Source organism: Orbicella faveolata, unplaced genomic scaffold, assembly GCF_042242905.1.
Source record: "Orbicella faveolata isolate gen_17 unplaced genomic scaffold, um_ofav_v1 contig_4, whole genome shotgun sequence".
Lineage (NCBI taxonomy): Eukaryota > Metazoa > Cnidaria > Anthozoa > Scleractinia > Merulinidae > Orbicella > Orbicella faveolata.
Window position 1 is genome coordinate 79,232 of NW_028301569.1, and position 21,689 is coordinate 100,920.

The window sequence follows — 21,689 nt, forward strand, 5'->3', positions numbered from 1 at the left end:
ATCCCAAAATTACCTGATGAAGCACGTGAGTCCTGCGAAGGTCTTATTACAGAGGAGGAGTTAAGAAAAGCTGTGACGGCAATGGAAAGCAACAAATCACCTGGCTGCGATGGCTTGACGTCGAACTTTTATAAACACTTTTGGCCTATTCTCGGGGAGAAGTTAACACGTGTCTACAATTATGCTTTTGATAATGGCCTTCTTACTGTTTCACAGCGGCGGGGAATCATTACTTTATTGTTTAAAAAAGGAGACCGAACACAATTAAAGAACTGGCGACCAGTAACTCTACTCAATACTGATTACAAAATTTTAACAAAGGCGCTGGCGAACAGGCTGCAACAAGTACTACCCCTAATCGTGAACTCTGACCAAACTGCCTGTATAAAAGGAAGGACAATTAACGATAACACTCGTCTTCTCAATGATGTCATATCCTATGTCAACGAGAAAAATACCAGTCTAGCCTTCATCAGTATTGACCAGATGAAGGCCTTTGACCGAGTCTCTCACGACTTTTTATTTGCTTGTCTGGAACGCTTTGGTTTTGGACCCAACTTCATTAACTGGATTAAATTGATCTATCACGATGCCTCTAGCTCTGTCAAGACAAATGGTTGGCTCACCGCTTTTATTAAACTAGAACGCGGACTTAGACAGGGCTGTGCCCTCTCTATGCCCCTCTATGTCCTAACCGCAGAAACAATGGCTATAAACATTCGCGAAAATCCTAGAATTCATGGTATTCGACCGCCTGACTCCGAGGAAGAGTTAAAATTGTCACAATATGCAGATGATACGACGCTGTTGCTATCTGACGATGCTTCCATTAATGAAGCTTTTACCGTATTTGATTTGTACGAACGCGCCTCTGGTGCAAAAATAAACAAAGGAAAATGCAAGGGGCTCTGGTGCGGAGCTTTTAAGGAACGGACGAATCAACTTCACGGTTTTGATTGGTATAATGACTTTATCCCTGAGAAGATTCTTGGCATTTTCTTTGGTAACGTGGACTGTACGAGACTGAATTGGGAGGCTAAAATACAGAAAATAAATAACATCATTGCCGCTTGGCGACACAGGCAGTTAAGCTATAAAGGTAAAGCGCTCGTGATTAACGGCCTCCTAGCTTCAACATTATGGTATAACGCCACTTCACTACCGATGCCTGCTTGGGCAGTATCACAGATTGAACAATCACTTTATGATTTCTTTTGGAACTACAAACGTCATCTGGCTACAAAGGACATCCTGGCCCTTCCCCTAAAGGAAGGTGGTTTCAACATCCCTCGTTTGCAGACTAAAATCGGAAGTTTACGTCTGAACACCTTGAGGAGGCTTCTATCAGAGGAAAAAGCACACTGGAAACATTTCACTTCATACTTTCTTCGTATCTCCAATCTTCGTCTTGGAAAGATGTCTCTCGCACTGGACTATTCGTTGCAGCGTATCGATCGAGACATACCCAGTTTTCATAAGGAACTGCTAACGGCTTGGCACCGACATAAGGATCACCGCGTGCGGACCGGATCCGCTGAGTCCGTCAGTGATATCCTTAATGAACCCCTGTTCCTGAACCCTGAAATTACCACTGAAGACAAGCCCCTGATCTTTACAGACTGGATTGCAGCTGGAATCACCCGGATTAGAGACATCTGCTATGAAGTTATCCCGGGGTACCTACCTGTGTCAGCCATACACGACATGCTAACAGAGAAAAATCCGCGCACCTTATCTAGAACAACAGAAGAATTGAGAGAGCTATTTGTCGCTCTTCCCCCAGATTGGTCCCAAAAGATCTGTACTGCCTCAGTGTGGCCGCCGCCTACCTTGCAACCTTGTTTTGGCATTGTGAACTCCAGGCCTGGACAAACACCCATCGATATTTCATTGTGCAGGACGCGTCATTTTTACACACATTTGCTGCAAGCCGAGAAGCCCGTTATCCCTGCTGTAGACCATTGGAAGCAGAATCTTCAACCAGAACCCTGCTTTAACGCTAAACAATGGAAAGCTTTATATCCACCGCTCATCAACAACAAACACGGTGATGTAAACTGGAAGATCACCCACAGAGTTCTCCCCACCGCCTTGTCTTTAAACAGGATCGGGGTGTATGCCACACCGTATTGTCACCGATGTGGTGTTACCGACACCTTGGAGCACGCCATACTCGACTGCCCTACTGTCCATAATTTCTGGAACCAGCTACAGACATATGTGGATAAAATCACTGAACGGAAACTGACACTCACCACACAAGTAAAGTTATTTGGAAAAGCCAAAACGAACAATGACTCTCTAACACCGAGATCACTAGATTTAGTCAACTGGACACTAACATTGGCCCGCTGGGCTATCTATAAATCCGCCGTCAACTACCGAACAAAGAACTTGACATATCCGCCCGAAGCGCTGTTTAAAGCTATGGTTAAATCGCATTTGCGTTTCCAATACAAGCTATATAAGTTGAGACACACGCAATACTACTTTCCACATCATTGGTGTTTAGGAGAGGCTTTTGCTAAAGTAGAAAATGACACTTTAACTTTTACATTGTAATAAAAATATTGAGCTACTAAATGATGTAGATTAACGAGACCCTAAATGGAACACTGATAAGTCTTATTTATTTTATGATACTATTGTAAAAATAACGATGCCTAAATAGTTGATAAAATAACTAGAGGATTGTAAATAAAAAAGCTCTTTGAGCCTTTTAAGAAAAAAAAAAAAAAAAAAAACCGGTTCTCGTCCGATGACCGAAGTCAAGTCCTGTTGGGCGGCGTCAGTACCTGGCTGGGTGACCACCTGGGAATACGCCGTGTTGTAGACTTTTGGAGCCATTTTGGGACTGGACTCTTCAGAGAAGATTTCCATACGCCTCCACATCATTGATCCCTCTGTTTTCAAAATGTTGTCTTTTTTTTTTGGAATTATTTTTGCAGCAAGTTGACAGCATATTAGAAGATTTTCTTGTTTGATTACAGCACTGCAACACTGAGCAGCACACTGGAGGCAATCTCTTGAATGTGGCTTTGATGACTGACCATTGGAGAATCGCCCTTTTGTGATTTGAAGTCTTAGCTGGCTTTGGAATCTCTGGGTTAAGTAGCCGAGACGTAATTGGAAATTCATGACAACAGCAATTAAAGGCCTTCCTTCTAAGAGACTTAAAAGAGAGTCCAAGCAATTGGGCAAGGTTTGAGTTGTTTCTTTCGTCTACGACCACACCACAGGGAACGTACCGGTTCTCGTCCGATGACCGAAGTCAAGTCCTGTTGGGCGGCGTCAGTACCTGGCTGGGTGACCACCTGGGAATACGCCGTGTTGTAGACTTTTGGAGCCATTTTGGGACTGGACTCTTCAGAGAAGATTTCCATACGCCTCCACATCATTGATCCCTCTGTTTTCAAAATGTTGTCTTTTTTTTTTGGAATTATTTTTCCAGCAAGTTGACAGCATATTAGAAGATTTTCTTGTTTGATTACAGCACTGCAACACTGAGCAGCACACTGGAGGCAATCTCTTGAATGTGGCTTTGATGACTGACCATTGGAGAATCGCCCTTTTGTGATTTGAAGTCTTAGCTGGCTTTGGAATCTCTGGGTTAAGTAGCCGAGACGTAATTGGAAATTCATGACAACAGCAATTAAAGGCCTTCCTTCTAAGAGACTTAAAAGAGAGTCCAAGCAATTGGGCAAGGTTTGAGTTGTTTCTTTCGTCTACGACCACACCACAGGGAACGTACCGGTTCTCGTCCGATCACCGAAGTCAAGTCCTGTTGGGCGGCGTCAGTACCTGGCTGGGTGACCACCTGGGAATACGCCGTGTTGTAGACTTTTGGAGCCATTTTGGGACTGGACTCTTCAGAGAAGATTTCCATACGCCTCCACATCATTGATCCCTCTGTTTTCAAAATGTTGTCTTTTTTTTTTGGAATTATTTTTGCAGCAAGTTGACAGCATATTAGAAGATTTTCTTGTTTGATTACAGCACTGCAACACTGAGCAGCACACTGGAGGCAATCTCTTGAATGTGGCTTTGATGACTGACCATTGGAGAATCGCCCTTTTGTGATTTGAAGTCTTAGCTGGCTTTGGAATCTCTGGGTTAAGTAGCCGAGACGTAATTGGAAATTCATGACAACAGCAATTAAAGGCCTTCCTTCTAAGAGACTTAAAAGAGAGTCCAAGCAATTGGGCAAGGTTTGAGTTGTTTCTTTCGTCTACGACCACACCACAGGGAACGTACCGGTTCTCGTCCGATGACCGAAGTCAAGTCCTGTTGGGCGGCGTCAGTACCTGGCTGGGTGACCACCTGGGAATACGCCGTGTTGTAGACTTTTGGAGCCATTTTGGGACTGGACTCTTCAGAGAAGATTTCCATACGCCTCCACATCATTGATCCCTCTGTTTTCAAAATGTTGTCTTTTTTTTTGGAATTATTTTTCCAGCAAGTTGACAGCATATTAGAAGATTTTCTTGTTTGATTACAGCACTGCAACACTGAGCAGCACACTGGAGGCAATCTCTTGAATGTGGCTTTGATGACTGACCATTGGAGAATCGCCCTTTTGTGATTTGAAGTCTTAGCTGGCTTTGGAATCTCTGGGTTAAGTAGCCGAGACGTAATTGGAAATTCATGACAACAGCAATTAAAGGCCTTCCTTCTAAGAGACTTAAAAGAGAGTCCAAGCAATTGGGCAAGGTTTGAGTTGTTTCTTTCGTCTACGACCACACCACAGGGAACGTACCGGTTCTCGTCCGATGACCGAAGTCAAGTCCTGTTGGGCGGCGTCAGTACCTGGCTGGGTGACCACCTGGGAATACGCCGTGTTGTAGACTTTTGGAGCCATTTTGGGACTGGACTCTTCAGAGAAGATTTCCATACGCCTCCACATCATTGATCCCTCTGTTTTCAAAATGTTGTCTTTTTTTTTTGGAATTATTTTTGCAGCAAGTTGACAGCATATTAGAAGATTTTCTTGTTTGATTACAGCACTGCAACACTGAGCAGCACACTGGAGGCAATCTCTTGAATGTGGCTTTGATGACTGACCATTGGAGAATCGCCCTTTTGTGATTTGAAGTCTTAGCTGGCTTTGGAATCTCTGGGTTAAGTAGCCGAGACGTAATTGGAAATTCATGACAACAGCAATTAAAGGCCTTCCTTCTAAGAGACTTAAAAGAGAGTCCAAGCAATTGGGCAAGGTTTGAGTTGTTTCTTTCGTCTACGACCACACCACAGGGAGCGTAGCGGTTCTCGTCCGATGACCGAAGTCAAGTCCTGTTGGGCGGCGTCAGTACCTGGCTGGGTGACCACCTGGGAATACGCCGTGTTGTAGACTTTTGGAGCCATTTTGGGACTGGACTCTTCAGAGAAGATTTCCATACGCCTCCACATCATTGATCCCTCTGTTTTCAAAATGTTGTCTTTTTTTTTTGGAATTATTTTTGCAGCAAGTTGACAGCATATTAGAAGATTTTCTTGTTTGATTACAGCACTGCAACACTGAGCAGCACACTGGAGGCAATCTCTTGAATGTGGCTGTGATGACTGACCATTGGAGAATCGCCCTTTTGTGATTTGAAGTCTTAGCTGGCTTTGGAATCTCTGGGTTAAGTAGCCGAGACGTAATTGGAAATTCATGACAACAGCAATTAAAGGCCTTCCTTCTAAGAGACTTAAAAGAGAGTCCAAGCAATTGGGCAAGGTTTGAGTTGTTTCTTTCGTCTACGACCACACCACAGGGAACGTACCGGTTCTCGTCCGATGACCGAAGTCAAGTCCTGTTGGGCGGCGTCAGTACCTGGCTGGGTGACCACCTGGGAATACGCCGTGTTGTAGACTTTTGGAGCCATTTTGGGACTGGACTCTTCAGAGAAGATTTCCATACGCCTCCACATCATTGATCCCTCTGTTTTCAAAATGTTGTCTTTTTTTTTTGGAATTATTTTTGCAGCAAGTTGACAGCATATTAGAAGATTTTCTTGTTTGATTACAGCACTGCAACACTGAGCAGCACACTGGAGGCAATCTCTTGAATGTGGCTTTGATGACTGACCATTGGAGAATCGCCCTTTTGTGATTTGAAGTCTTAGCTGGCTTTGGAATCTCTGGGTTAAGTAGCCGAGACGTAATTGGAAATTCATGACAACAGCAATTAAAGGCCTTCCTTCTAAGAGACTTAAAAGAGAGTCCAAGCAATTGGGCAAGGTTTGAGTTGTTTCTTTCGTCTACGACCACACCACAGGGAACGTACCGGTTCTCGTCCGATGACCGAAGTCAAGTCCTGTTGGGCGGCGTCAGTACCTGGCTGGGTGACCACCTGGGAATACGCCGTGTTGTAGACTTTTGGAGCCATTTTGGGACTGGACTCTTCAGAGAAGATTTCCATACGCCTCCACATCATTGATCCCTCTGTTTTCAAAATGTTGTCTTTTTTTTTTTGGAATTATTTTTGCAGCAAGTTGACAGCATATTAGAAGATTTTCTTGTTTGATTACAGCACTGCAACACTGAGCAGCACACTGGAGGCAATCTCTTGAATGTGGCTTTGATGACTGACCATTGGAGAATCGCCCTTTTGTGATTTGAAGTCTTAGCTGGCTTTGGAATCTCTGGGTTAAGTAGCCGAGACGTAATTGGAAATTCATGACAACAGCAATTAAAGGCCTTCCTTCTAAGAGACTTAAAAGAGAGTCCAAGCAATTGGGCAAGGTTTGAGTTGTTTCTTTCGTCTACGACCACACCACAGGGAGCGTACCGGTTCTCCTCCGATGACCGAAGTCAAGTCCTGTTGGGCGGCGTCAGTACCTGGCTGGGTGACCACCTGGGAATACGCCGTGTTGTAGACTTTTGGAGCCATTTTGGGACTGGACTCTTCAGAGAAGATTTCCATACGCCTCCACATCATTGATCCCTCTGTTTTCAAAATGTTGTCTTTTTTTTTTGGAATTATTTTTGCAGCAAGTTGACAGCATATTAGAAGATTTTCTTGTTTGATTACAGCACTGCAACACTGAGCAGCACACTGGAGGCAATCTCTTGAATGTGGCTTTGATGACTGACCATTGGAGAATCGCCCTTTTGTGATTTGAAGTCTTAGCTGGCTTTGGAATCTCTGGGTTAAGTAGCCGAGACGTAATTGGAAATTCATGACAACAGCAATTAAAGGCCTTCCTTCTAAGAGACTTAAAAGAGAGTCCAAGCAATTGGGCAAGGTTTGAGTTGTTTCTTTCGTCTACGACCACACCACAGGGAACGTACCGGTTCTCGTCCGATGACCGAAGTCAAGTCCTGTTGGGCGGCGTCAGTACCTGGCTGGGTGACCACCTGGGAATACGCCGTGTTGTAGACTTTTGGAGCCATTTTGGGACTGGACTCTTCAGAGAAGATTTCCATACGCCTCCACATCATTGATCCCTCTGTTTTCAAAATGTTGTCTTTTTTTTTTGGAATTATTTTTGCAGCAAGTTGACAGCATATTAGAAGATTTTCTTGTTTGATTACAGCACTGCAACACTGAGCAGCACACTGGAGGCAATCTCTTGAATGTGGCTTTGATGACTGACCATTGGAGAATCGCCCTTTTGTGATTTGAAGTCTTAGCTGGCTTTGGAATCTCTGGGTTAAGTAGCCGAGACGTAATTGGAAATTCATGACAACAGCAATTAAAGGCCTTCCTTCTAAGAGACTTAAAAGAGAGTCCAAGCAATTGGGCAAGGTTTGAGTTGTTTCTTTCGTCTACGACCACACCACAGGGAGCGTAGCGGTTCTCGTCCGATCACCGAAGTCAAGTCCTGTTGGGCGGCGTCAGTACCTGGCTGGGTGACCACCTGGGAATACGCCGTGTTGTAGACTTTTGGAGCCATTTTGGGACTGGACTCTTCAGAGAAGATTTCCATACGCCTCCACATCATTGATCCCTCTGTTTTCAAAATGTTGTCTTTTTTTTTTGGAATTATTTTTGCAGCAAGTTGACAGCATATTAGAAGATTTTCTTGTTTGATTACAGCACTGCAACACTGAGCAGCACACTGGAGGCAATCTCTTGAATGTGGCTGTGATGACTGACCATTGGAGAATCGCCCTTTTGTGATTTGAAGTCTTAGCTGGCTTTGGAATCTCTGGGTTAAGTAGCCGAGACGTAATTGGAAATTCATGACAACAGCAATTAAAGGCCTTCCTTCTAAGAGACTTAAAAGAGAGTCCAAGCAATTGGGCAAGGTTTGAGTTGTTTCTTTCGTCTACGACCACACCACAGGGAACGTACCGGTTCTCGTCCGATGACCGAAGTCAAGTCCTGTTGGGCGGCGTCAGTACCTGGCTGGGTGACCACCTGGGAATACGCCGTGTTGTAGACTTTTGGAGCCATTTTGGGACTGGACTCTTCAGAGAAGATTTCCATACGCCTCCACATCATTGATCCCTCTGTTTTCAAAATGTTGTCTTTTTTTTTTGGAATTATTTTTGCAGCAAGTTGACAGCATATTAGAAGATTTTCTTGTTTGATTACAGCACTGCAACACTGAGCAGCACACTGGAGGCAATCTCTTGAATGTGGCTTTGATGACTGACCATTGGAGAATCGCCCTTTTGTGATTTGAAGTCTTAGCTGGCTTTGGAATCTCTGGGTTAAGTAGCCGAGACGTAATTGGAAATTCATGACAACAGCAATTAAAGGCCTTCCTTCTAAGAGACTTAAAAGAGAGTCCAAGCAATTGGGCAAGGTTTGAGTTGTTTCTTTCGTCTACGACCACACCACAGGGAACGTACCGGTTCTCGTCCGATGACCGAAGTCAAGTCCTGTTGGGCGGCGTCAGTACCTGGCTGGGTGACCACCTGGGAATACGCCGTGTTGTAGACTTTTGGAGCCATTTTGGGACTGGACTCTTCAGAGAAGATTTCCATACGCCTCCACATCATTGATCCCTCTGTTTTCAAAATGTTGTCTTTTTTTTTTGGAATTATTTTTGCAGCAAGTTGACAGCATATTAGAAGATTTTCTTGTTTGATTACAGCACTGCAACACTGAGCAGCACACTGGAGGCAATCTCTTGAATGTGGCTTTGATGACTGACCATTGGAGAATCGCCCTTTTGTGATTTGAAGTCTTAGCTGGCTTTGGAATCTCTGGGTTAAGTAGCCGAGACGTAATTGGAAATTCATGACAACAGCAATTAAAGGCCTTCCTTCTAAGAGACTTAAAAGAGAGTCCAAGCAATTGGGCAAGGTTTGAGTTGTTTCTTTCGTCTACGACCACACCACAGGGAACGTACCGGTTCTCGTCCGATGACCGAAGTCAAGTCCTGTTGGGCGGCGTCAGTACCTGGCTGGGTGACCACCTGGGAATACGCCGTGTTGTAGACTTTTGGAGCCATTTTGGGACTGGACTCTTCAGAGAAGATTTCCATACGCCTCCACATCATTGATCCCTCTGTTTTCAAAATGTTGTCTTTTTTTTTTGGAATTATTTTTGCAGCAAGTTGACAGCATATTAGAAGATTTTCTTGTTTGATTACAGCACTGCAACACTGAGCAGCACACTGGAGGCAATCTCTTGAATGTGGCTTTGATGACTGACCATTGGAGAATCGCCCTTTTGTGATTTGAAGTCTTAGCTGGCTTTGGAATCTCTGGGTTAAGTAGCCGAGACGTAATTGGAAATTCATGACAACAGCAATTAAAGGCCTTCCTTCTAAGAGACTTAAAAGAGAGTCCAAGCAATTGGGCAAGGTTTGAGTTGTTTCTTTCGTCTACGACCACACCACAGGGAACGTACCGGTTCTCGTCCGATGACCGAAGTCAAGTCCTGTTGGGCGGCGTCAGTACCTGGCTGGGTGACCACCTGGGAATACGCCGTGTTGTAGACTTTTGGAGCCATTTTGGGACTGGACTCTTCAGAGAAGATTTCCATACGCCTCCACATCATTGATCCCTCTGTTTTCAAAATGTTGTCTTTTTTTTTTGGAATTATTTTTCCAGCAAGTTGACAGCATATTAGAAGATTTTCTTGTTTGATTACAGCACTGCAACACTGAGCAGCACACTGGAGGCAATCTCTTGAATGTGGCTTTGATGACTGACCATTGGAGAATCGCCCTTTTGTGATTTGAAGTCTTAGCTGGCTTTGGAATCTCTGGGTTAAGTAGCCGAGACGTAATTGGAAATTCATGACAACAGCAATTAAAGGCCTTCCTTCTAAGAGACTTAAAAGAGAGTCCAAGCAATTGGGCAAGGTTTGAGTTGTTTCTTTCGTCTACGACCACACCACAGGGAGCGTAGCGGTTCTCGTCCGATCACTGAAGTCAAGTCCTGTTGGGCGGCGTCAGTACCTGGCTGGGTGACCACCTGGGAATACGCCGTGTTGTAGACTTTTGGAGCCATTTTGGGACTGGACTCTTCAGAGAAGATTTCCATACGCCTCCACATCATTGATCCCTCTGTTTTCAAAATGTTGTCTTTTTTTTTTGGAATTATTTTTGCAGCAAGTTGACAGCATATTAGAAGATTTTCTTGTTTGATTACAGCACTGCAACACTGAGCAGCACACTGGAGGCAATCTCTTGAATGTGGCTGTGATGACTGACCATTGGAGAATCGCCCTTTTGTGATTTGAAGTCTTAGCTGGCTTTGGAATCTCTGGGTTAAGTAGCCGAGACGTAATTGGAAATTCATGACAACAGCAATTAAAGGCCTTCCTTCTAAGAGACTTAAAAGAGAGTCCAAGCAATTGGGCAAGGTTTGAGTTGTTTCTTTCGTCTACGACCACACCACAGGGAACGTACCGGTTCTCGTCCGATGACCGAAGTCAAGTCCTGTTGGGCGGCGTCAGTACCTGGCTGGGTGACCACCTGGGAATACGCCGTGTTGTAGACTTTTGGAGCCATTTTGGGACTGGACTCTTCAGAGAAGATTTCCATACGCCTCCACATCATTGATCCCTCTGTTTTCAAAATGTTGTCTTTTTTTTTTGGAATTATTTTTGCAGCAAGTTGACAGCATATTAGAAGATTTTCTTGTTTGATTACAGCACTGCAACACTGAGCAGCACACTGGAGGCAATCTCTTGAATGTGGCTTTGATGACTGACCATTGGAGAATCGCCCTTTTGTGATTTGAAGTCTTAGCTGGCTTTGGAATCTCTGGGTTAAGTAGCCGAGACGTAATTGGAAATTCATGACAACAGCAATTAAAGGCCTTCCTTCTAAGAGACTTAAAAGAGAGTCCAAGCAATTGGGCAAGGTTTGAGTTGTTTCTTTCGTCTACGACCACACCACAGGGAACGTACCGGTTCTCGTCCGATGACCGAAGTCAAGTCCTGTTGGGCGGCGTCAGTACCTGGCTGGGTGACCACCTGGGAATACGCCGTGTTGTAGACTTTTGGAGCCATTTTGGGACTGGACTCTTCAGAGAAGATTTCCATACGCCTCCACATCATTGATCCCTCTGTTTTCAAAATGTTGTCTTTTTTTTTTGGAATTATTTTTGCAGCAAGTTGACAGCATATTAGAAGATTTTCTTGTTTGATTACAGCACTGCAACACTGAGCAGCACACTGGAGGCAATCTCTTGAATGTGGCTTTGATGACTGACCATTGGAGAATCGCCCTTTTGTGATTTGAAGTCTTAGCTGGCTTTGGAATCTCTGGGTTAAGTAGCCGAGACGTAATTGGAAATTCATGACAACAGCAATTAAAGGCCTTCCTTCTAAGAGACTTAAAAGAGAGTCCAAGCAATTGGGCAAGGTTTGAGTTGTTTCTTTCGTCTACGACCACACCACAGGGAACGTACCGGTTCTCGTCCGATGACCGAAGTCAAGTCCTGTTGGGCGGCGTCAGTACCTGGCTGGGTGACCACCTGGGAATACGCCGTGTTGTAGACTTTTGGAGCCATTTTGGGACTGGACTCTTCAGAGAAGATTTCCATACGCCTCCACATCATTGATCCCTCTGTTTTCAAAATGTTGTCTTTTTTTTTTGGAATTATTTTTCCAGCAAGTTGACAGCATATTAGAAGATTTTCTTGTTTGATTACAGCACTGCAACACTGAGCAGCACACTGGAGGCAATCTCTTGAATGTGGCTTTGATGACTGACCATTGGAGAATCGCCCTTTTGTGATTTGAAGTCTTAGCTGGCTTTGGAATCTCTGGGTTAAGTAGCCGAGACGTAATTGGAAATTCATGACAACAGCAATTAAAGGCCTTCCTTCTAAGAGACTTAAAAGAGAGTCCAAGCAATTGGGCAAGGTTTGAGTTGTTTCTTTCGTCTACGACCACACCACAGGGAACGTACCGGTTCTCGTCCGATGACCGAAGTCAAGTCCTGTTGGGCGGCGTCAGTACCTGGCTGGGTGACCACCTGGGAATACGCCGTGTTGTAGACTTTTGGAGCCATTTTGGGACTGGACTCTTCAGAGAAGATTTCCATACGCCTCCACATCATTGATCCCTCTGTTTTCAAAATGTTGTCTTTTTTTTTTGGAATTATTTTTGCAGCAAGTTGACAGCATATTAGAAGATTTTCTTGTTTGATTACAGCACTGCAACACTGAGCAGCACACTGGAGGCAATCTCTTGAATGTGGCTTTGATGACTGACCATTGGAGAATCGCCCTTTTGTGATTTGAAGTCTTAGCTGGCTTTGGAATCTCTGGGTTAAGTAGCCGAGACGTAATTGGAAATTCATGACAACAGCAATTAAAGGCCTTCCTTCTAAGAGACTTAAAAGAGAGTCCAAGCAATTGGGCAAGGTTTGAGTTGTTTCTTTCGTCTACGACCACACCACAGGGAACGTACCGGTTCTCGTCCGATGACCGAAGTCAAGTCCTGTTGGGCGGCGTCAGTACCTGGCTGGGTGACCACCTGGGAATACGCCGTGTTGTAGACTTTTGGAGCCATTTTGGGACTGGACTCTTCAGAGAAGATTTCCATACGCCTCCACATCATTGATCCCTCTGTTTTCAAAATGTTGTCTTTTTTTTTTGGAATTATTTTTGCAGCAAGTTGACAGCATATTAGAAGATTTTCTTGTTTGATTACAGCACTGCAACACTGAGCAGCACACTGGAGGCAATCTCTTGAATGTGGCTTTGATGACTGACCATTGGAGAATCGCCCTTTTGTGATTTGAAGTCTTAGCTGGCTTTGGAATCTCTGGGTTAAGTAGCCGAGACGTAATTGGAAATTCATGACAACAGCAATTAAAGGCCTTCCTTCTAAGAGACTTAAAAGAGAGTCCAAGCAATTGGGCAAGGTTTGAGTTGTTTCTTTCGTCTACGACCACACCACAGGGAACGTACCGGTTCTCGTCCGATGACCGAAGTCAAGTCCTGTTGGGCGGCGTCAGTACCTGGCTGGGTGACCACCTGGGAATACGCCGTGTTGTAGACTTTTGGAGCCATTTTGGGACTGGACTCTTCAGAGAAGATTTCCATACGCCTCCACATCATTGATCCCTCTGTTTTCAAAATGTTGTCTTTTTTTTTTTGGAATTATTTTTCCAGCAAGTTGACAGCATATTAGAAGATTTTCTTGTTTGATTACAGCACTGCAACACTGAGCAGCACACTGGAGGCAATCTCTTGAATGTGGCTTTGATGACTGACCATTGGAGAATCGCCCTTTTGTGATTTGAAGTCTTAGCTGGCTTTGGAATCTCTGGGTTAAGTAGCCGAGACGTAATTGGAAATTCATGACAACAGCAATTAAAGGCCTTCCTTCTAAGAGACTTAAAAGAGAGTCCAAGCAATTGGGCAAGGTTTGAGTTGTTTCTTTCGTCTACGACCACACCACAGGGAACGTACCGGTTCTCGTCCGATGACCGAAGTCAAGTCCTGTTGGGCGGCGTCAGTACCTGGCTGGGTGACCACCTGGGAATACGCCGTGTTGTAGACTTTTGGAGCCATTTTGGGACTGGACTCTTCAGAGAAGATTTCCATACGCCTCCACATCATTGATCCCTCTGTTTTCAAAATGTTGTCTTTTTTTTTTGGAATTATTTTTCCGGTAAGTTGACAGTATATTAGAAGATTTTCTTGTTTGATTACAGCACTGCAACACTGAGCAGCACACTGGAGGCAATCTCTTGAATGTGGCTTTGATGACTGACCATTGGAGAATCGCCCTTTTGTGATTTGAAGTCTTAGCTGGCTTTGAAATCTCTGGGTTAAGTAGCCGAGACGTAATTGGAAATTCATGACAACAGCAATTAAAGGCCTTCCTTCTAAGAGACTTAAAAGAGAGTCCAAGCAATTGGGCAAGGTTTGAGTTGTTTCTTTCGTCTACGACCACACCACAGGGAACGTACCGGTTCTCGTCCGATGACCGAAGTCAAGTCCTGTTGGGCGGCGTCAGTACCTGGCTGGGTGACCACCTGGGAATACGCCGTGTTGTAGACTTTTGGAGCCATTTTGGGACTGGACTCTTCAGAGAAGATTTCCATACGCCTCCACATCATTGATCCCTCTGTTTTCAAAATGTTGTCTTTTTTTTTTGGAATTATTTTTGCAGCAAGTTGACAGCATATTAGAAGATTTTCTTGTTTGATTACAGCACTGCAACACTGAGCAGCACACTGGAGGCAATCTCTTGAATGTGGCTTTGATGACTGACCATTGGAGAATCGCCCTTTTGTGATTTGAAGTCTTAGCTGGCTTTGGAATCTCTGGGTTAAGTAGCCGAGACGTAATTGGAAATTCATGACAACAGCAATTAAAGGCCTTCCTTCTAAGAGACTTAAAAGAGAGTCCAAGCAATTGGGCAAGGTTTGAGTTGTTTCTTTCGTCTACGACCACACCACAGGGAACGTACCGGTTCTCGTCCGATGACCGAAGTCAAGTCCTGTTGGGCGGCGTCAGTACCTGGCTGGGTGACCACCTGGGAATACGCCGTGTTGTAGACTTTTGGAGCCATTTTGGGACTGGACTCTTCAGAGAAGATTTCCATACGCCTCCACATCATTGATCCCTCTGTTTTCAAAATGTTGTCTTTTTTTTTTGGAATTATTTTTCCAGCAAGTTGACAGCATATTAGAAGATTTTCTTGTTTGATTACAGCACTGCAACACTGAGCAGCACACTGGAGGCAATCTCTTGAATGTGGCTTTGATGACTGACCATTGGAGAATCGCCCTTTTGTGATTTGAAGTCTTAGCTGGCTTTGGAATCTCTGGGTTAAGTAGCCGAGACGTAATTGGAAATTCATGACAACAGCAATTAAAGGCCTTCCTTCTAAGAGACTTAAAAGAGAGTCCAAGCAATTGGGCAAGGTTTGAGTTGTTTCTTTCGTCTACGACCACACCACAGGGAACGTACCGGTTCTCGTCCGATGACCGAAGTCAAGTCCTGTTGGGCGGCGTCAGTACCTGGCTGGGTGACCACCTGGGAATACGCCGTGTTGTAGACTTTTGGAGCCATTTTGGGACTGGACTCTTCAGAGAAGATTTCCATACGCCTCCACATCATTGATCCCTCTGTTTTCAAAATGTTGTCTTTTTTTTTTGGAATTATTTTTGCAGCAAGTTGACAGCATATTAGAAGATTTTCTTGTTTGATTACAGCACTGCAACACTGAGCAGCACACTGGAGGCAATCTCTTGAATGTGGCTTTGATGACTGACCATTGGAGAATCGCCCTTTTGTGATTTGAAGTCTTAGCTGGCTTTGGAATCTCTGGGTTAAGTAGCCGAGACGTAATTGGAAATTCATGACAACAGCAATTAAAGGCCTTCCTTCTAAGAGACTTAAAAGAGAGTCCAAGCAATTGGGCAAGGTTTGAGTTGTTTCTTTCGTCTACGACCACACCACAGGGAACGTACCGGTTCTCGTCCGATGACCGAAGTCAAGTCCTGTTGGGCGGCGTCAGTACCTGGCTGGGTGACCACCTGGGAATACGCCGTGTTGTAGACTTTTGGAGCCATTTTGGGACTGGACTCTTCAGAGAAGATTTCCATACGCCTCCACATCATTGATCCCTCTGTTTTCAAAATGTTGTGTTTTTTTTTTGGAATTATTTTTGCAGCAAGTTGACAGCATATTAGAAGATTTTCTTGTTTGATTACAGCACTGCAACACTGAGCAGCACACTGGAGGCAATCTCTTGAATGTGGCTTTGATGACTGACCATTGGAGAATCGCCCTTTTGTGATTTGAAGTCTTAGCTGGCTTTGGAATCTCTGGGTTAAGTAGCCGAGACGTAATTGGAAATTCATGACAACAGCAATTAAAGGCCTTCCTTCTAAGAGACTTAAAAGAGAGTCCAAGCAATTGGGCAAGGTTTGAGTTGTTTCTTTCGTCTACGACCACACCACAGGGAACGTACCGGTTCTCGTCCGATGACCGAAGTCAAGTCCTGTTGGGCGGCGTCAGTACCTGGCTGGGTGACCACCTGGGAATACGCCGTGTTGTAGACTTTTGGAGCCATTTTGGGACTGGACTCTTCAGAGAAGATTTCCATACGCCTCCACATCATTGATCCCTCTGTTTTCAAAATGTTGTCTTTTTTTTTTGGAATTATTTTTGCAGCAAGTTGACAGCATATTAGAAGATTTTCTTGTTTGATTACAGCACTGCAACACTGAGCAGCACACTGGAGGCAATCTCTTGAATGTGGCTTTGATGACTGACCATTGGAGAATCGCCCTTTTGTGATTTGAAGTCTTAGCTGGCTTTGGAATCTCTGGGTTAAGTAGCCGAGACGTAATTGGAAATTCATGACAACAGCAATTAAAGGCCTTCCTTCTAAGAGACTTAAAAGAGAGTCCAAGCAATTGGGCAAGGTTTGAGTTGTTTCTTTCGTCTACGACCACACCACAGGGAACGTACCGGTTCTCGTCCGATGACCGAAGTCAAGTCCTGTTGGGCGGCGTCAGTACCTGGCTGGGTGACCACCTGGGAATACGCCGTGTTGTAGACTTTTGGAGCCATTTTGGGACTGGACTCTTCAGAGAAGATTTCCATACGCCTCCACATCATTGATCCCTCTGTTTTCAAAATGTTGTCTTTTTTTTTTGGAATTATTTTTGCAGCAAGTTGACAGCATATTAGAAGATTTTCTTGTTTGATTACAGCACTGCAACACTGAGCAGCACACTGGAGGCAATCTCTTGAATGTGGCTTTGATGACTGACCATTGGAGAATCGCCCTTTTGTGATTTGAAGTCTTAGCTGGCTTTGGAATCTCTGGGTTAAGTAGCCGAGACGTAATTGGAAATTCATGACAACAGCAATTAAAGGCCTTCCTTCTAAGAGACTTAAAAGAGAGTCCAAGCAATTGGGCAAGGTTTGAGTTGTTTCTTTCGTCTACGACCACACCACAGGGAACGTACCGGTTCTCGTCCGATGACCGAAGTCAAGTCCTGTTGGGCGGCGTCAGTACCTGGCTGGGTGACCACCTGGGAATACGCCGTGTTGTAGACTTTTGGAGCCATTTTGGGACTGGACTCTTCAGAGAAGATTTCCATACGCCTCCACATCATTGATCCCTCTGTTTTCAAAATGTTGTCTTTTTTTTTTGGAATTATTTTTGCAGCAAGTTGACAGCATATTAGAAGATTTTCTTGTTTGATTACAGCACTGCAACACTGAGCAGCACACTGGAGGCAATCTCTTGAATGTGGCTTTGATGACTGACCATTGGAGAATCGCCCTTTTGTGATTTGAAGTCTTAGCTGGCTTTGGAATCTCTGGGTTAAGTAGCCGAGACGTAATTGGAAATTCATGACAACAGCAATTAAAGGCCTTCCTTCTAAGAGACTTAAAAGAGAGTCCAAGCAATTGGGCAAGGTTTGAGTTGTTTCTTTCGTCTACGACCACACCACAGGGAACGTACCGGTTCTCGTCCGATCACCGAAGTCAAGTCCTGTTGGGCGGCGTCAGTACCTGGCTGGGTGACCACCTGGGAATACGCCGTGTTGTAGACTTTTGGAGCCATTTTGGGACTGGACTCTTCAGAGAAGATTTCCATACGCCTCCACATCATTGATCCCTCTGTTTTCAAAATGTTGTCTTTTTTTTTTGGAATTATTTTTGCAGCAAGTTGACAGCATATTAGAAGATTTTCTTGTTTGATTACAGCACTGCAACACTGAGCAGCACACTGGAGGCAATCTCTTGAATGTGGCTTTGATGACTGACCATTGGAGAATCGCCCTTTTGTGATTTGAAGTCTTAGCTGGCTTTGGAATCTCTGGGTTAAGTAGCCGAGACGTAATTGGAAATTCATGACAACAGCAATTAAAGGCCTTCCTTCTAAGAGACTTAAAAGAGAGTCCAAGCAATTGGGCAAGGTTTGAGTTGTTTCTTTCGTCTACGACCACACCACAGGGAACGTACCGGTTCTCGTCCGATGACCGAAGTCAAGTCCTGTTGGGCGGCGTCAGTACCTGGCTGGGTGACCACCTGGGAATACGCCGTGTTGTAGACTTTTGGAGCCATTTTGGGACTGGACTCTTCAGAGAAGATTTCCATACGCCTCCACATCATTGATCCCTCTGTTTTCAAAATGTTGTCTTTTTTTTTTGGAATTATTTTTGCAGCAAGTTGACAGCATATTAGAAGATTTTCTTGTTTGATTACAGCACTGCAACACTGAGCAGCACACTGGAGGCAATCTCTTGAATGTGGCTTTGATGACTGACCATTGGAGAATCGCCCTTTTGTGATTTGAAGTCTTAGCTGGCTTTGGAATCTCTGGGTTAAGTAGCCGAGACGTAATTGGAAATTCATGACAACAGCAATTAAAGGCCTTCCTTCTAAGAGACTTAAAAGAGAGTCCAAGCAATTGGGCAAGGTTTGAGTTGTTTCTTTCGTCTACGACCACACCACAGGGAACGTACCGGTTCTCGTCCGATGACCGAAGTCAAGTCCTGTTGGGCGGCGTCAGTACCTGGCTGGGTGACCACCTGGGAATACGCCGTGTTGTAGACTTTTGGAGCCATTTTGGGACTGGACTCTTCAGAGAAGATTTCCATACGCCTCCACATCATTGATCCCTCTGTTTTCAAAATGTTGTCTTTTTTTTTTGGAATTATTTTTGCAGCAAGTTGACAGCATATTAGAAGATTTTCTTGTTTGATTACAGCACTGCAACACTGAGCAGCACACTGGAGGCAATCTCTTGAATGTGGCTTTGATGACTGACCATTGGAGAATCGCCCTTTTGTGATTTGAAGTCTTAGCTGGCTTTGGAATCTCTGGGTTAAGTAGCCGAGACGTAATTGGAAATTCATGACAACAGCAATTAAAGGCCTTCCTTCTAAGAGACTTAAAAGAGAGTCCAAGCAATTGGGCAAGGTTTGAGTTGTTTCTTTCGTCTACGACCACACCACAGGGAACGTACCGGTTCTCGTCCGATCACCGAAGTCAAGTCCTGTTGGGCGGCGTCAGTACCTGGCTGGGTGACCACCTGGGAATACGCCGTGTTGTAGACTTTTGGAGCCATTTTGGGACTGGACTCTTCAGAGAAGATTTCCATACGCCTCCACATCATTGATCCCTCTGTTTTCAAAATGTTGTCTTTTTTTTTGGAATTATTTTTGCAGCAAGTTGACAGCATATTAGAAGATTTTCTTGTTTGATTACAGCACTGCAACACTGAGCAGCACACTGGAGGCAATCTCTTGAATGTGGCTTTGATGACTGACCATTGGAGAATCGCCCTTTTGTGATTTGAAGTCTTAGCTGGCTTTGGAATCTCTGGGTTAAGTAGCCGAGACGTAATTGGAAATTCATGACAACAGCAATTAAAGGCCTTCCTTCTAAGAGACTTAAAAGAGAGTCCAAGCAATTGGGCAAGGTTTGAGTTGTTTCTTTCGTCTACGACCACACCACAGGGAACGTACCGGTTCTCGTCCGATGACCGAAGTCAAGTCCTGTTGGGCGGCGTCAGTACCTGGCTGGGTGACCACCTGGGAATACGCCGTGTTGTAGACTTTTGGAGCCATTTTGGGACTGGACTCTTCAGAGAAGATTTCCATACGCCTCCACATCATTGATCCCTCTGTTTTCAAAATGTTGTCTTTTTTTTTTGGAATTATTTTTGCAGCAAGTTGACAGCATATTAGAAGATTTTCTTGTTTGATTACAGCACTGCAACACTGAGCAGCACACTGGAGGCAATCTCTTGAATGTGGCTTTGATGACTGACCATTGGAGAATCGCCCTTTTGTGATTTGAAGTCTTAGCTGGCTTTGGAATCTCTGGGTTAAGTAGCCGAGACGTAATTGGAAATTCATGACAACAGCAATTAAAGGCCTTCCTTCTAAGAGACTTAAAAGAGAGTCCAAGCAATTGGGCAAGGTTTGAGTTGTTTCTTTCGTCTACGACCACACCACAGGGAACGTACCGGTTCTCGTCCGATGACCGAAGTCAAGTCCTGTTGGGCGGCGTCAGTACCTGGCTGGGTGACCACCTGGGAATACGCCGTGTTGTAGACTTTTGGAGCCATTTTGGGACTGGACTCTTCAGAGAAGATTTCCATACGCCTCCACATCATTGATCCCTCTGTTTTCAAAATGTTGTCTTTTTTTTTTGGAATTATTTTTGCAGCAAGTTGACAGCATATTAGAAGATTTTCTTGTTTGATTACAGCACTGCAACACTGAGCAGCACACTGGAGGCAATCTCTTGAATGTGGCTTTGATGACTGACCATTGGAGAATCGCCCTTTTGTGATTTGAAGTCTTAGCTGGCTTTGGAATCTCTGGGTTAAGTAGCCGAGACGTAATTGGAAATTCATGACAACAGCAATTAAAGGCCTTCCTTCTAAGAGACTTAAAAGAGAGTCCAAGCAATTGGGCAAGGTTTGAGTTGTTTCTTTCGTCTACGACCACACCACAGGGAACGTACCGGTTCTCGTCCGATGACCGAAGTCAAGTCCTGTTGGGCGGCGTCAGTACCTGGCTGGGTGACCACCTGGGAATACGCCGTGTTGTAGACTTTTGGAGCCATTTTGGGACTGGACTCTTCAGAGAAGATTTCCATACGCCTCCACATCATTGATCCCTCTGTTTTCAAAATGTTGTCTTTTTTTTTTGGAATTATTTTTGCAGCAAGTTGACAGCATATTAGAAGATTTTCTTGTTTGATTACAGCACTGCAACACTGAGCAGCACACTGGAGGCAATCTCTTGAATGTGGCTTTGATGACTGACCATTGGAGAATCGCCCTTTTGTGATTTGAAGTCTTAGCTGGCTTTGGAATCTCTGGGTTAAGTAGCCGAGACGTAATTGGAAATTCATGACAACAGCAATTAAAGGCCTTCCTTCTAAGAGACTTAAAAGAGAGTCCAAGCAATTGGGCAAGGTTTGAGTTGTTTCTTTCGTCTACGACCACACCACAGGGAACGTACCGGTTCTCGTCCGATCACCGAAGTCAAGTCCTGTTGGGCGGCGTCGGTACCTGGCTGGGTGACCACCTGGGAATACGCCGTGTTGTAGACTTTTGGAGCCATTTTGGGACTGGACTCTTCAGAGAAGATTTCCATACGCCTCCACATCATTGATCCCTCTGTTTTCAAAATGTTGTCTTTTTTTTTTGGAATTATTTTTGCAGCAAGTTGACAGCATATTAGAAGATTTTCTTGTTTGATTACAGCACTGCAACACTGAGCAGCACACTGGAGGCAATCTCTTGAATGTGGCTTTGATGACTGACCATTGGAGAATCGCCCTTTTGTGATTTG

At 44.5% G+C, this 21,689-nt stretch overlaps 3 non-coding genes and 34 pseudogenes across 3 annotated transcripts; all 37 read left to right on the forward strand.

Moving 5' to 3' along the window:
- Positions 1-3,220: 3,220 nt before the first annotated feature.
- Positions 3,221-3,339, forward strand: LOC149100496 (5S ribosomal RNA; annotated as a pseudogene).
- A 384-nt stretch (positions 3,340-3,723) lies between these two features.
- LOC149100497 (5S ribosomal RNA) lies at positions 3,724-3,842 on the forward strand. Its single transcript, XR_016203282.1, has one exon. It is a non-coding gene; the product is annotated as a 5S ribosomal RNA (ribosomal RNA).
- Positions 3,843-4,226: 384 nt separating this feature from the next.
- Positions 4,227-4,345, forward strand: LOC149100498 (5S ribosomal RNA; annotated as a pseudogene).
- A 383-nt stretch (positions 4,346-4,728) lies between these two features.
- Positions 4,729-4,847, forward strand: LOC149100499 (5S ribosomal RNA; annotated as a pseudogene).
- A 384-nt stretch (positions 4,848-5,231) lies between these two features.
- Positions 5,232-5,350, forward strand: LOC149100500 (5S ribosomal RNA; annotated as a pseudogene).
- A 384-nt stretch (positions 5,351-5,734) lies between these two features.
- LOC149100501 (5S ribosomal RNA) lies at positions 5,735-5,853 on the forward strand (annotated as a pseudogene).
- Positions 5,854-6,237: 384 nt separating this feature from the next.
- Positions 6,238-6,356, forward strand: LOC149100502 (5S ribosomal RNA; annotated as a pseudogene).
- Positions 6,357-6,741: 385 nt separating this feature from the next.
- LOC149100503 (5S ribosomal RNA) lies at positions 6,742-6,860 on the forward strand (annotated as a pseudogene).
- Positions 6,861-7,244: 384 nt separating this feature from the next.
- On the forward strand, positions 7,245-7,363 carry LOC149100504 (5S ribosomal RNA; annotated as a pseudogene).
- Positions 7,364-7,747: 384 nt separating this feature from the next.
- LOC149100505 (5S ribosomal RNA) lies at positions 7,748-7,866 on the forward strand (annotated as a pseudogene).
- A 384-nt stretch (positions 7,867-8,250) lies between these two features.
- On the forward strand, positions 8,251-8,369 carry LOC149100506 (5S ribosomal RNA; annotated as a pseudogene).
- Positions 8,370-8,753: 384 nt separating this feature from the next.
- On the forward strand, positions 8,754-8,872 carry LOC149100507 (5S ribosomal RNA; annotated as a pseudogene).
- Positions 8,873-9,256: 384 nt separating this feature from the next.
- LOC149100508 (5S ribosomal RNA) lies at positions 9,257-9,375 on the forward strand (annotated as a pseudogene).
- A 384-nt stretch (positions 9,376-9,759) lies between these two features.
- Positions 9,760-9,878, forward strand: LOC149100509 (5S ribosomal RNA; annotated as a pseudogene).
- Positions 9,879-10,262: 384 nt separating this feature from the next.
- On the forward strand, positions 10,263-10,381 carry LOC149100510 (5S ribosomal RNA; annotated as a pseudogene).
- A 384-nt stretch (positions 10,382-10,765) lies between these two features.
- LOC149100511 (5S ribosomal RNA) lies at positions 10,766-10,884 on the forward strand (annotated as a pseudogene).
- Positions 10,885-11,268: 384 nt separating this feature from the next.
- LOC149100512 (5S ribosomal RNA) lies at positions 11,269-11,387 on the forward strand (annotated as a pseudogene).
- A 384-nt stretch (positions 11,388-11,771) lies between these two features.
- LOC149100513 (5S ribosomal RNA) lies at positions 11,772-11,890 on the forward strand (annotated as a pseudogene).
- Positions 11,891-12,274: 384 nt separating this feature from the next.
- Positions 12,275-12,393, forward strand: LOC149100514 (5S ribosomal RNA; annotated as a pseudogene).
- A 384-nt stretch (positions 12,394-12,777) lies between these two features.
- LOC149100515 (5S ribosomal RNA) lies at positions 12,778-12,896 on the forward strand (annotated as a pseudogene).
- Positions 12,897-13,280: 384 nt separating this feature from the next.
- LOC149100516 (5S ribosomal RNA) lies at positions 13,281-13,399 on the forward strand (annotated as a pseudogene).
- Positions 13,400-13,784: 385 nt separating this feature from the next.
- On the forward strand, positions 13,785-13,903 carry LOC149100517 (5S ribosomal RNA; annotated as a pseudogene).
- A 384-nt stretch (positions 13,904-14,287) lies between these two features.
- Positions 14,288-14,406, forward strand: LOC149100518 (5S ribosomal RNA; annotated as a pseudogene).
- Positions 14,407-14,790: 384 nt separating this feature from the next.
- On the forward strand, positions 14,791-14,909 carry LOC149100519 (5S ribosomal RNA; annotated as a pseudogene).
- Positions 14,910-15,293: 384 nt separating this feature from the next.
- Positions 15,294-15,412, forward strand: LOC149100520 (5S ribosomal RNA; annotated as a pseudogene).
- Positions 15,413-15,796: 384 nt separating this feature from the next.
- On the forward strand, positions 15,797-15,915 carry LOC149100521 (5S ribosomal RNA; annotated as a pseudogene).
- Positions 15,916-16,299: 384 nt separating this feature from the next.
- On the forward strand, positions 16,300-16,418 carry LOC149100522 (5S ribosomal RNA; annotated as a pseudogene).
- A 384-nt stretch (positions 16,419-16,802) lies between these two features.
- LOC149100523 (5S ribosomal RNA) lies at positions 16,803-16,921 on the forward strand (annotated as a pseudogene).
- A 384-nt stretch (positions 16,922-17,305) lies between these two features.
- Positions 17,306-17,424, forward strand: LOC149100524 (5S ribosomal RNA; annotated as a pseudogene).
- A 384-nt stretch (positions 17,425-17,808) lies between these two features.
- LOC149100525 (5S ribosomal RNA) lies at positions 17,809-17,927 on the forward strand. The gene has a single exon (XR_016203284.1). It is a non-coding gene; the product is annotated as a 5S ribosomal RNA (ribosomal RNA).
- Positions 17,928-18,311: 384 nt separating this feature from the next.
- LOC149100526 (5S ribosomal RNA) lies at positions 18,312-18,430 on the forward strand (annotated as a pseudogene).
- A 384-nt stretch (positions 18,431-18,814) lies between these two features.
- LOC149100527 (5S ribosomal RNA) lies at positions 18,815-18,933 on the forward strand (annotated as a pseudogene).
- Positions 18,934-19,317: 384 nt separating this feature from the next.
- Positions 19,318-19,436, forward strand: LOC149100528 (5S ribosomal RNA). The gene has a single exon (XR_016203285.1). It is a non-coding gene; the product is annotated as a 5S ribosomal RNA (ribosomal RNA).
- Positions 19,437-19,819: 383 nt separating this feature from the next.
- Positions 19,820-19,938, forward strand: LOC149100529 (5S ribosomal RNA; annotated as a pseudogene).
- A 384-nt stretch (positions 19,939-20,322) lies between these two features.
- LOC149100530 (5S ribosomal RNA) lies at positions 20,323-20,441 on the forward strand (annotated as a pseudogene).
- A 384-nt stretch (positions 20,442-20,825) lies between these two features.
- Positions 20,826-20,944, forward strand: LOC149100531 (5S ribosomal RNA; annotated as a pseudogene).
- Positions 20,945-21,328: 384 nt separating this feature from the next.
- LOC149100532 (5S ribosomal RNA) lies at positions 21,329-21,447 on the forward strand (annotated as a pseudogene).
- The last annotated feature ends 242 nt before the right edge of the window (positions 21,448-21,689 follow it).